The 9,059-nt window shown below is 49.6% G+C and overlaps 1 non-coding gene across 1 annotated transcript; it reads left to right on the top strand.

The window, feature by feature from the left end:
* Positions 1 to 329: 329 nt before the first annotated feature.
* On the top strand, positions 330 to 481 carry LOC146209758 (5.8S ribosomal RNA). The gene has a single exon (XR_014704562.1). It is a non-coding gene; the product is annotated as a 5.8S ribosomal RNA (ribosomal RNA).
* Positions 482 to 9,059: the final 8,578 nt, after the last annotated feature.

A 9,059-nucleotide genomic window follows, 5' to 3' on the forward strand; every position in this document is an offset into this window, starting at 1 on the left:
AGCAGAACTTTTATCAAACACTTCTACCATGCTGGTGCAACCCTCTGGATGACTCTTTCTTGGTTTCTTGGTAGTGCCTCGTCATATCCCAAGTGACGCGCACATGAATTTTTTGGCTCATAGCACTTCCTCTCGAGTAGCACTGTCACTGCACAAGGCTTCGCAGAGGCGCAGCACCCGAGCCGCTTGCAGGCTGGCACAGAGGCCGAACGAAACGCTGCGAGATGCTGCAGGAGTTGGACGAAACTGCGACACTGGAGACCAGGGGAAAAGCCTGGGTGTCTGAAACCCTTTGTTGTACTGTACGGAATTAAACAAACCGAACTCGCGACTCTAAGCGGTGATCACTCGGTTCTCTGGTCGATGAAGAACGCAGCCAGCTGCGAGACTTGGTGTGAATTGCAGGACACACTGAGCACCGATTCTTCGAACGCACATTGCGCCCTTGGGTCTTCCCTTGGGTTCGTCTGTCTGAGGGTCGGATCATATATAAGAGGGGTGCCGGCGCCCGGCGATGGCATCGCCGGCGACTCGTTTTGACCGTGTCGGCATCAAGGACGGTTCTGTACGAAACGCCGAAAATCCCTCGAAAGACTGCGCAAATTGAGCAGAAACGTGGGTAGAACCTTAGCGCCCGCGCGAAAGGCGGTTGAGTCGGGGTCGCCCTGCGCCATGCTTTGTGCCGAGGGCCGCTCAGGCTGCCAGTTGCGCATCGTTCGGGCCTCCGAGAGAGGCGATTGCCGCAGGAAGGGATTACCTGACATGCGGTCGCTCAAGGGAGACGAGGCCGGAAGGACGAGCGCCAGAGCGGCATTTGCGGGCGGACCTACAGAGAGAGTGGAAACAAACTTCCCTCGCGAAACGCGAGAGACGGGAGCGCCTGGTCCGGGCACGCCCGCGCGAGAAGAAGGGAGATTTCGCGCCGGGTTGTGCGGGGAAATGACTGGGTGTGAACGCGTTGATGCTAGAGGAGAGTTTGTAGGCGCAGAGGCGCGCGCTGCCGTGTGGCGTGCTAAAGGGATCCTCACGGGCTCCGAGGGAAAGGAGTCTCTCTGCTCAAGCAATGTAGTACAGGTTGAACGGACGCGGATCTCGTTACGAGCGTTTTCACAGTATCTGCCCCGAAAAAAACTGGGCCACTCCAGTTGGGGCAGGGGCGACGCAAAATCTTTTGTGAAGATGCCCCTACGCCAGGTTGTAGCCTCTCGCTCGAGGGAAAGAGACGAGAGGCGGTATTTAGTCGACCGCGGCGGTCGGGGGTTGCTTCTTCCTACTCAATGGTTCGTTTTCGGCGCAACTGATATGCGCGCACCGTCCCGAGCGCCGGCATTGCGGCGCCTTCATGTCTCGCTCGCAGGTCGCCGAGGGTGTTACTGACAGCGAAAAAAAGCGAGGAATGGGCGGAAGGCACGAGCTGCGCAAAAAAAGGGAGAAGCACGAGCGGAGCGCGCTCAACAGTGCCGAGAAGTTATCGGACCGAGTTGGAGGACAATGCATTTACTGCTGTCGACCTCAGATCAGGCGAGACAACCCGCTGAATTTAAGCTATCACTAAGCGGAGGAAAAGAAACCAACAGGGATTCCCTGAGTAGCTGCAAGCAAAATGGGGCCTAGCCCAGCACCGAATCCCCCGTCCTTGCAGACGGTCGGGAAATGTGGTGTATGGGAGGCAACGTTCCCGGGCGTTTGCGACGGTGCAAGCCCCCCTGACAGGGGCTTGTCCCAGAGTGGGTGCCAGGCCCGTCTCCGCCGTTGCGCGCCCGGGACAAAGCCTCCCGTGAGTCGGGTTGCTTGAGAGGGCAGCCCGGAATACGACTGTCTAATTCAAACAAAGCATTGCGATTGCCGTTGATCGGTGCTTGACGCAATGTGATTTCTGCCCACTGCTCTGAATGTCAACGAGAAGAAATTAAAAAAAGCGCGGGTGAACGGCGGGAGTAACTATGACTCTCTTGTTTGGTCATCAGTAGTTGAGCTACCTCCACGTGGTGGTCGCTGGCCCTGAGCAGCTGTCTGTCTGGCTCAGGGAGTGCTAACAGCCAACCGAGACTAAGGAGGAGCGACGACACTGGTCTCCAACTAGCCAAAGTCCTTTGCTTAGAGGCTAGTTGAACATGCAGAGGCAAACGAGCGCTGCAGGGCGACGATTCCTGCGGCCTGGAAAGTGCGGCTCGTCAAGAAATGGAAATCAGAGTCAGAATCCATCCGCAGATGGCTACTCCGCACTCGCAGGTGTGCGGGGAGGAACCCGGCGCCGAGGAACACAAGAAGACCCAAGGAGAAGGAAGATCAGTACTAGAATGCACGGATTGCCTGTGTGCTAAGGACCTGGCCCGGGCGAGCTCTCCCTCACATAATGTGCTTCGGGAGTGCTCGACTGGTCCAGGCCCGGCCCTCAGCACACCAGAGAGCACCAGCCCAAGCCACACTACCCAGACCCCGTCACCAGGAGGGACGGATGTGTACCTAGGGTGTGGACTTGGATTTAAAGAGATGATAGGGAATGGATTTTCGAGACTACAACCGCCCGAGACATCAACCAAGGGCATAACGCATCAGATGGACGTTCAACCTGGCAAGATGAAGGCAACGGATAGAAGGTGCGGAAGGACCAGGACTTCGTAATTTTCGATGACACTGGTCACTGTGACGGTCAGCCTAAAGATTGCTAGTGCGACATCTGTAAAACAGGTCCCGATTTCGTGAGGGAAGTCAGCAGACAGCTTACCAGGTCTCGCGAGCCAAGACCCCGCCTGCGACAGGTAGGCATAGCAGAGACCACATCTGGAGAGAGCAGTGGGGGGCTGTGTGCAAGGTAGCTGCTTCCACTACTGCTAGGACGAGTTCCAGACCTGGAAACAAGAAGATCACGGAACTACAAACAGGTGCTCGTGAGCTTAGACCTCGACATCGAAGGTTAGGCCAAACTATGACCGTGCAGATTCCGGTGAGCAGGGGTACAAAAGGTGAGGGGGAACTATCTGCTGGAAGTAAAGATTCAAGGTCCGAGGAGGGAGCCTAGCTAGCTGGAACTCCAGTGAAGATTTGATAACAGACAATTTGGAGGATGCTGGAGTACCTACGGGGAGTATGACTGCTACAGGAGGGACTAGCCACCTTCCACCGCTAGAGTGCTGTGAGGGGGAACCAACGGGTCAAGAAGCGAGACCGGAGGAAAGGGCTATGGGGATAACTGCTGCGAGAGGGGTGAACACCAGGAGTGCAGCCAAGCGAACCAGAGTTCTCCAGCATAAAGTAACACCCCAACTGCCAGCTTCCAGTTCCAGTGGTGAAGACCTCGACCCACAGATGCGCAGAAGACAACAAAACGAGAGGCAAAGGTTGGGCTGGGAGGACATCGTTCCCTGAAGAGTGCCTCCGGATCCGTCTCCCCCCGTGTGGCATTCAACCCGCCAGCCCATTCGAAAATTAGCAAATCTACGTCGGAAAAAGCTAGATCGAATCAAGCGAGGCAAGACTTATAGACAATCTCTTGTCTACGAACGAAAGCCAACATGAAGACCTTTCCGCCCCATCAGATGTAGTAGAGAGTGGAGCAATGTCCCAAGCAGACTCCTACAACTGTTCGTTTTGTGGGAAAACATTTACCATCAAGACGGGGCTCGGTGTGCACCGGAGGGCAAAGCATAGAGAAGAACACAATGTGGAGATCAATGTCTATAGGACCAAAGCTCGCTGGACAGAAGACGAGAACTTTCTTGTGGCGAAGCAAGAGGTAGCCCTCACTCTGAAGTCTGTGAGAAACATCAACGCTAGCCTCGCTGAGATCAAGAAATCCCGGACCGCAGAGGCAATAAAGAGCCACCGGAAGGATGGCAAATACCTAGCAGTGGTGGCGGACCTTCTGGCACGTGCCCAGCAAGGGGCACAAGAAGACAGCGGCAGAGAAGAACCTGCCTTGAGAGCACTTCCCGAAGAGGACTGGGAAGAGACTGCGACCAGGTAGGTGATGCCCCAGTGCGGAGCTCCTATAGAAGTGGCCCCTGAGTCTCCCAAGACTAGGAAATCGAAAGATAGCACGATAAGAAAGGAACTGGCCAGGCTCACGAAAAAGCAGTGCCCTACATCTTTCGGTGCTTCCAAGCTTTGGAAGATAGCTAAGAGAGCTGCAAGAGATGAAGACACCGCTCGCCCCTTCGACGAATACCTCAGAAAGTTTCTTACCAAGCCCAAGAAGAAACAAGGACCGTACCGCCCTCCGGTACCCAAGAACCCGGAGAGTCACAGCAGACGCCGGCGGCGAGAATACGCCCGCACACAGGACTTATTCAAAAAGAACCAAACGCGTTGGGCGCACGAGATTCTGGAGGGACGTGGAGAAGGAGAGGGCTCGGACCCGAAAACTCTCCTTGCAGATTGGAAGGAGGTTATGGAAAGAATGACAGAGGCTAGGGTAGAAATGAGACAAAGCGAGGAGCAGGTGGTTGATCCATTTGATGTCGTAGCGTCTGTCGAGATTAGAGCAGCACTGCCCCCAAGAAGCATGGCAGCAGGACCTGACTGACTGGGGAGGACCTTAAGGCCCCCGTACGGTCGTTTTTTAGAGGCGCTGCGCTCGTCCGCCTTCCGCCAGCTGGCGGACGCGTTCGGCACGGGAGGCGCATAGGGTCACTTTGCTATACGGTCACTTTGGGGCATCTTTTGGGTGGCGGACTTCTCCAGCGCTCTGATTGGCGCGCCTGGCGCGCGCTGCTTCGAACGTCGAAACGCTGCATATGACGGCTGCGGCGCTGGTTTGGGGAAACTTTTCCTCTTCACGGTGGCTCTCGATCGTCAGCTATCAAATTAATTTGCACCCTAGCTGTAGAGTTATTGAGCCCCGCATATACAGCACAAACAGTATGAAATGACCATTAGTAGAGTGATTATGTCGCCGGCGATGCAATCATCCAGCAACAGCGTAGACGCACGCATGCCCCAGCGGCACTTCCTTTCGCCGTCTACTTGGTGTGTTTATGTTAGTATGAGGAGAAGACGGCACAAATTTTTTAAGTACTCCCGGACGTATACATCGAAAGGTAAAGTGTATATATTCATATCTCTCCTGCCTGTGTTCGCGCGTTCACTTCGGTATAGCACTCGCGGCAAAGATGCAGGAGCTGGTCATTTAATGTTTTCATCCGAAATTACAGCCTAAACACATTTTACAACACGCCTGTTTTACTGTGAGAAAATAGACTGCAAAGTATAAACAAACATGCACATCATTTGTAACATGTACAGAAGCACTGTTTTCCGTGCGGTTCTCCCCGGTGGTAGCAATCTCTTAGTGGCGTACATTTCGCCACGTAATCCTCATTTCTGGCTGCAACGTACAGCTGTGGTGTTGCATATGAGATGCATTTGCAAGCAGAAAATGTGTCGAGGTTCATGACAGTAACAAATCTTTAAAAGTGCATGGAATCATTTGTTATGGTATCCATGCCATAGCAAATGATTCAAACAGTGCATGTTCAAATTATCTCTAAAATTCAATGTGTTTACTCCTTCAAAGACATTTAAAATAGCTGCTCTACAAGTTTATTTGTATTCAGTTTGGTTTTCAGCACTATTCATATTTGATTCAGCAGCAAGACTATGCTATTCATAATCAGTTTGGTTGGCAAAACTGCAATTCGCATGCCCCCAGTACGTAATACTAGTTTCTCCATCTCTGTGCTCAGTGCTGCCTATATTAATAAGTGCCTTCGTGTCAAGTGCAGCATACACTTCCTTTTTTTGACCTATGCCATTTGGTCTTCCTAGGTTTCATGTGTGTGCACTGCCTTTGTCATTTCAGACACAGAAAGTAGCAAATGAAATCTGGCGATTGAGTGTTAACATGCAACACAGCTCAAGCTACTCAGCTGCGGCATGTACTGAAAAGAATTGTTACTGATTGAGACAGCCTCTACGAGTCAAATTTCAAGTGAAATATTTGTACAGTTAGTGCTGAGCACCAATAAACAAGAATTATGGCACAATTGTGCTGCTGCTGAGGAAGAGTCCATAAAGTTTTCAAAACATTGCATGATATGAAGTGACTATTCTAAGTGCAAATATGTATATATTGGATGTTTTGTGTAGAATGAGTGTTTTATTCTTCTATTGTAGTTTTATTTCACTGTTTCTCATACTTAAAAACAATACAGCTAAGAGTAAGCACTGAAAAGTCGCGTCACTGCACGACAGAGTAATAGTGCATGGCCGAAGCGGTCAGTTGGGAACAAGAAATACTTAGCGCCCACTGCCTTGCATCAGCTTAGGGTCCCCACTTGTAGAGGAAAACTGTCTAGGGGCTAATTGTAAAACAGTGACCAAGTGTAATGGCATGTCACTTCGTTGCCAGGACAGCATGCAGACTTCATGGAATTTTGACTTGTCTGTGAACACGAAATACTATACTTCTATGACTAGTGTACTTACCTACCCGACTCCTTTGCTTTGTTTACATAACTATCCTGCAAGCCCATACATCAAGTTCATCGTGGAGTGAATACACAGATCCTCAATACAATTCAAGGAACAGAAACCAATTGTAGTGGCATGTAAACACAGTGCAGTTCTCCAAAAGAGTCACGACAAAACTGTACCTTGTGATATTGAATAAAATATCCCCTCTGAGAATTCAATACTCTTCTGAGAAAGAAAACTGTGCTTGGAACTCTGAACTGTCAAATAAAAGAAAAATGGAAGAAAGCGAGTGTGTGCAGATGTTAGGAGTCCTTGCCATGGGAGGCTAAATGCCTTGCAAACCCGGATGTTTTATACTCGGTGGCTCGTGTAACAAGTAACGAATGCTAAGACAGAGAGGCAAAGGAAAGCAGCACTGAACTGCAAGATGTTTACTAGGTCAATAGTATAATTGCACATAGTGAGAAAGCAGCTGGATAATCTTGTCAATCCAAGCAAAATGCTTTTATTGACTGTTTACAATCACCTGGCCTGTTTGAGACTGATTAAAAAAATGCTGGCTATGCCCACCATCGAAACGTTTGAAATTATGGTTGCATTTTGTATACTCACTTATTTCCTGAATCTCACTGAAACTGGCAGTGTTTTTTTTTCTCAATGCTACCTATGCTTAAAAACTCATCTAATGTAGCTTTGTGTTTTGGATTGCTCATCTCAGTGAATTTTGTGTATTTACAGGCACATATGGAGGCTTCTGGGTCATTTTACAATATCACCAAGCAGCAGGTGTACCGTAAAAAACACATTTCATGCTTTAGTCAACCGCTGCAGAATAATTCGTCAGGGAGTCTGTCCCTACAAAAGCATTGAATGTAAACGTATGGACCAGTGAGGCTTTACATACCTACGAGAGGATGCATGCATATGTAATAGTCATTCGCAACTCATCCATATGTGCCATTTAGTAACTCAAACAGCATCTGCCTTGCAATGAAAACATGCCACTAGGATGCTACATGTGCTGGCCATTTTATGCTTGTAGTACTTGTAGAAATGCAAAAAAGCAAACTGGCTATCTGAAGAGGCTTTGCAAATAGCTGAGCAAAGGAGGATGGCAAAAGGTATGGGGGAAAGAGAAAGATACAAGGTTCTCAATGCGGATTTTCAGAAAATAGCAAGGAGAGATAAGAATGCCTTCCTGAACATACAGTGTCAAGCAGTTGAGGACAACCGCCAATTAAGGAACACAAGAGCTCTGTATAAGACAATCAAAGATATCAAAGGAAGCTTCTGTGCTAAGCTGGGCGTGATAAAGGACAAACGAGGCAAGGACCTCACTGAAGCATCAGAGATAAAGAAGAGGTGGCAGGAATACACAGAAGAACTGTACAAGAAGGACCCGGATGTGCAAACCCAACATAGGACGGTTGTGATTACTGATCTCGAGCCGGGCATCTTGAAGAGTGAAGTTGAATGGGCCTTAGCCAGCCTTGCTAAGAACAATGCTAGCGGAATTGATGGTATTCCAGCTGAGTTGCTTCAAAACCTCAACCACGACGCTGTTAACACACTGCATACATTATGTCAAAAGATTTGGACAACCCTGCAGTGGCCGCAGGATTGGAGGAGGTCAGTTTATATCCCCATTCCAAAGAAAGGCAGTGCCAAAGATTGTTCCAACTACCGCACGATCGCGCTTATTTCGCATGCTAGCAAGGTGATGTTAAAACTCCTGCAAGGTAGGCTGCATCAGTATGTGGATCGGGAGCTTCCGGACGTGCAAGCTGGGTTTCGCAAGGGCAGAGGAACTAGAGACCAAATCGCCAACCTTCGCTGGATCATGGAAAAAGCAAGAGAGTTCCAGAAACCCATTTACTTCTGCTTTATTGATTATGCGAAAGCGTTTGACTGCGTAGATCACAGCAGATTGTGGCAAGCTCTCCAAGAGATGGAAGTTCCAATTCACCTCATCTGTCTCCTCAGGAACCTTTATGAAGGGCAAGAGGCCACAGTCAGAACTGGGCATGGTCTTACTGATTGGTTTCCGATTGAGAAAGAGGTGAGGCAAGGCTGCATACTGTCGCCCTGCCTATTTAACCTATATGCAAAGTGCATCATGAGGAAGGCCGGTCTGGACGAGTCTTCAGCTGGAGTGAAGATTGCTGGAAAACGTATCAACAACCCTAGATATGCGGATGATACCACTTTAATGGCAGAAAGTGAAGTGGAACTCAAGAGACTTCTGATGCGCATACAAGAAGAGAGTGAGAAGTTTGAGCTTAAACTGAACATTAAAAAGACGAAGATCATGGCGTCTTGCCCTATCAAGTCCTGGAGCATCAATGGACAAGAAGTGGAAGCTGTGACAGATTTTCTGTTCTTGGGCGCCAAGATTACCTCGGAAGGAGACTGCAGCCATGAAATTAGGAGACGCCTGCTTCTGGGAAAGAGAGCAATGGTTAGCCTTGACCGAGTAGTAAAGAGCAGAGACATTAGTCTGCCAACCAAGATCCGTATAACCCGTGCTATGCTCTTTCCAGTTGTGATGTATGGATGCGAGAGTTGGACTGTGAAAAAGGCTGACCGCCGAAGAATTGACGCGTTTGAATTGTGGTGCTGGCGAAGACTCTTAAGAGTTCCTTGGA

The sequence above is a fragment of the Amblyomma maculatum genome, chromosome 1 (genome assembly GCF_055883805.1).
Source record: "Amblyomma maculatum isolate TAMU_Amacu chromosome 1, ASM5588380v1, whole genome shotgun sequence".
Taxonomy (NCBI): domain Eukaryota; kingdom Metazoa; phylum Arthropoda; class Arachnida; order Ixodida; family Ixodidae; genus Amblyomma; species Amblyomma maculatum.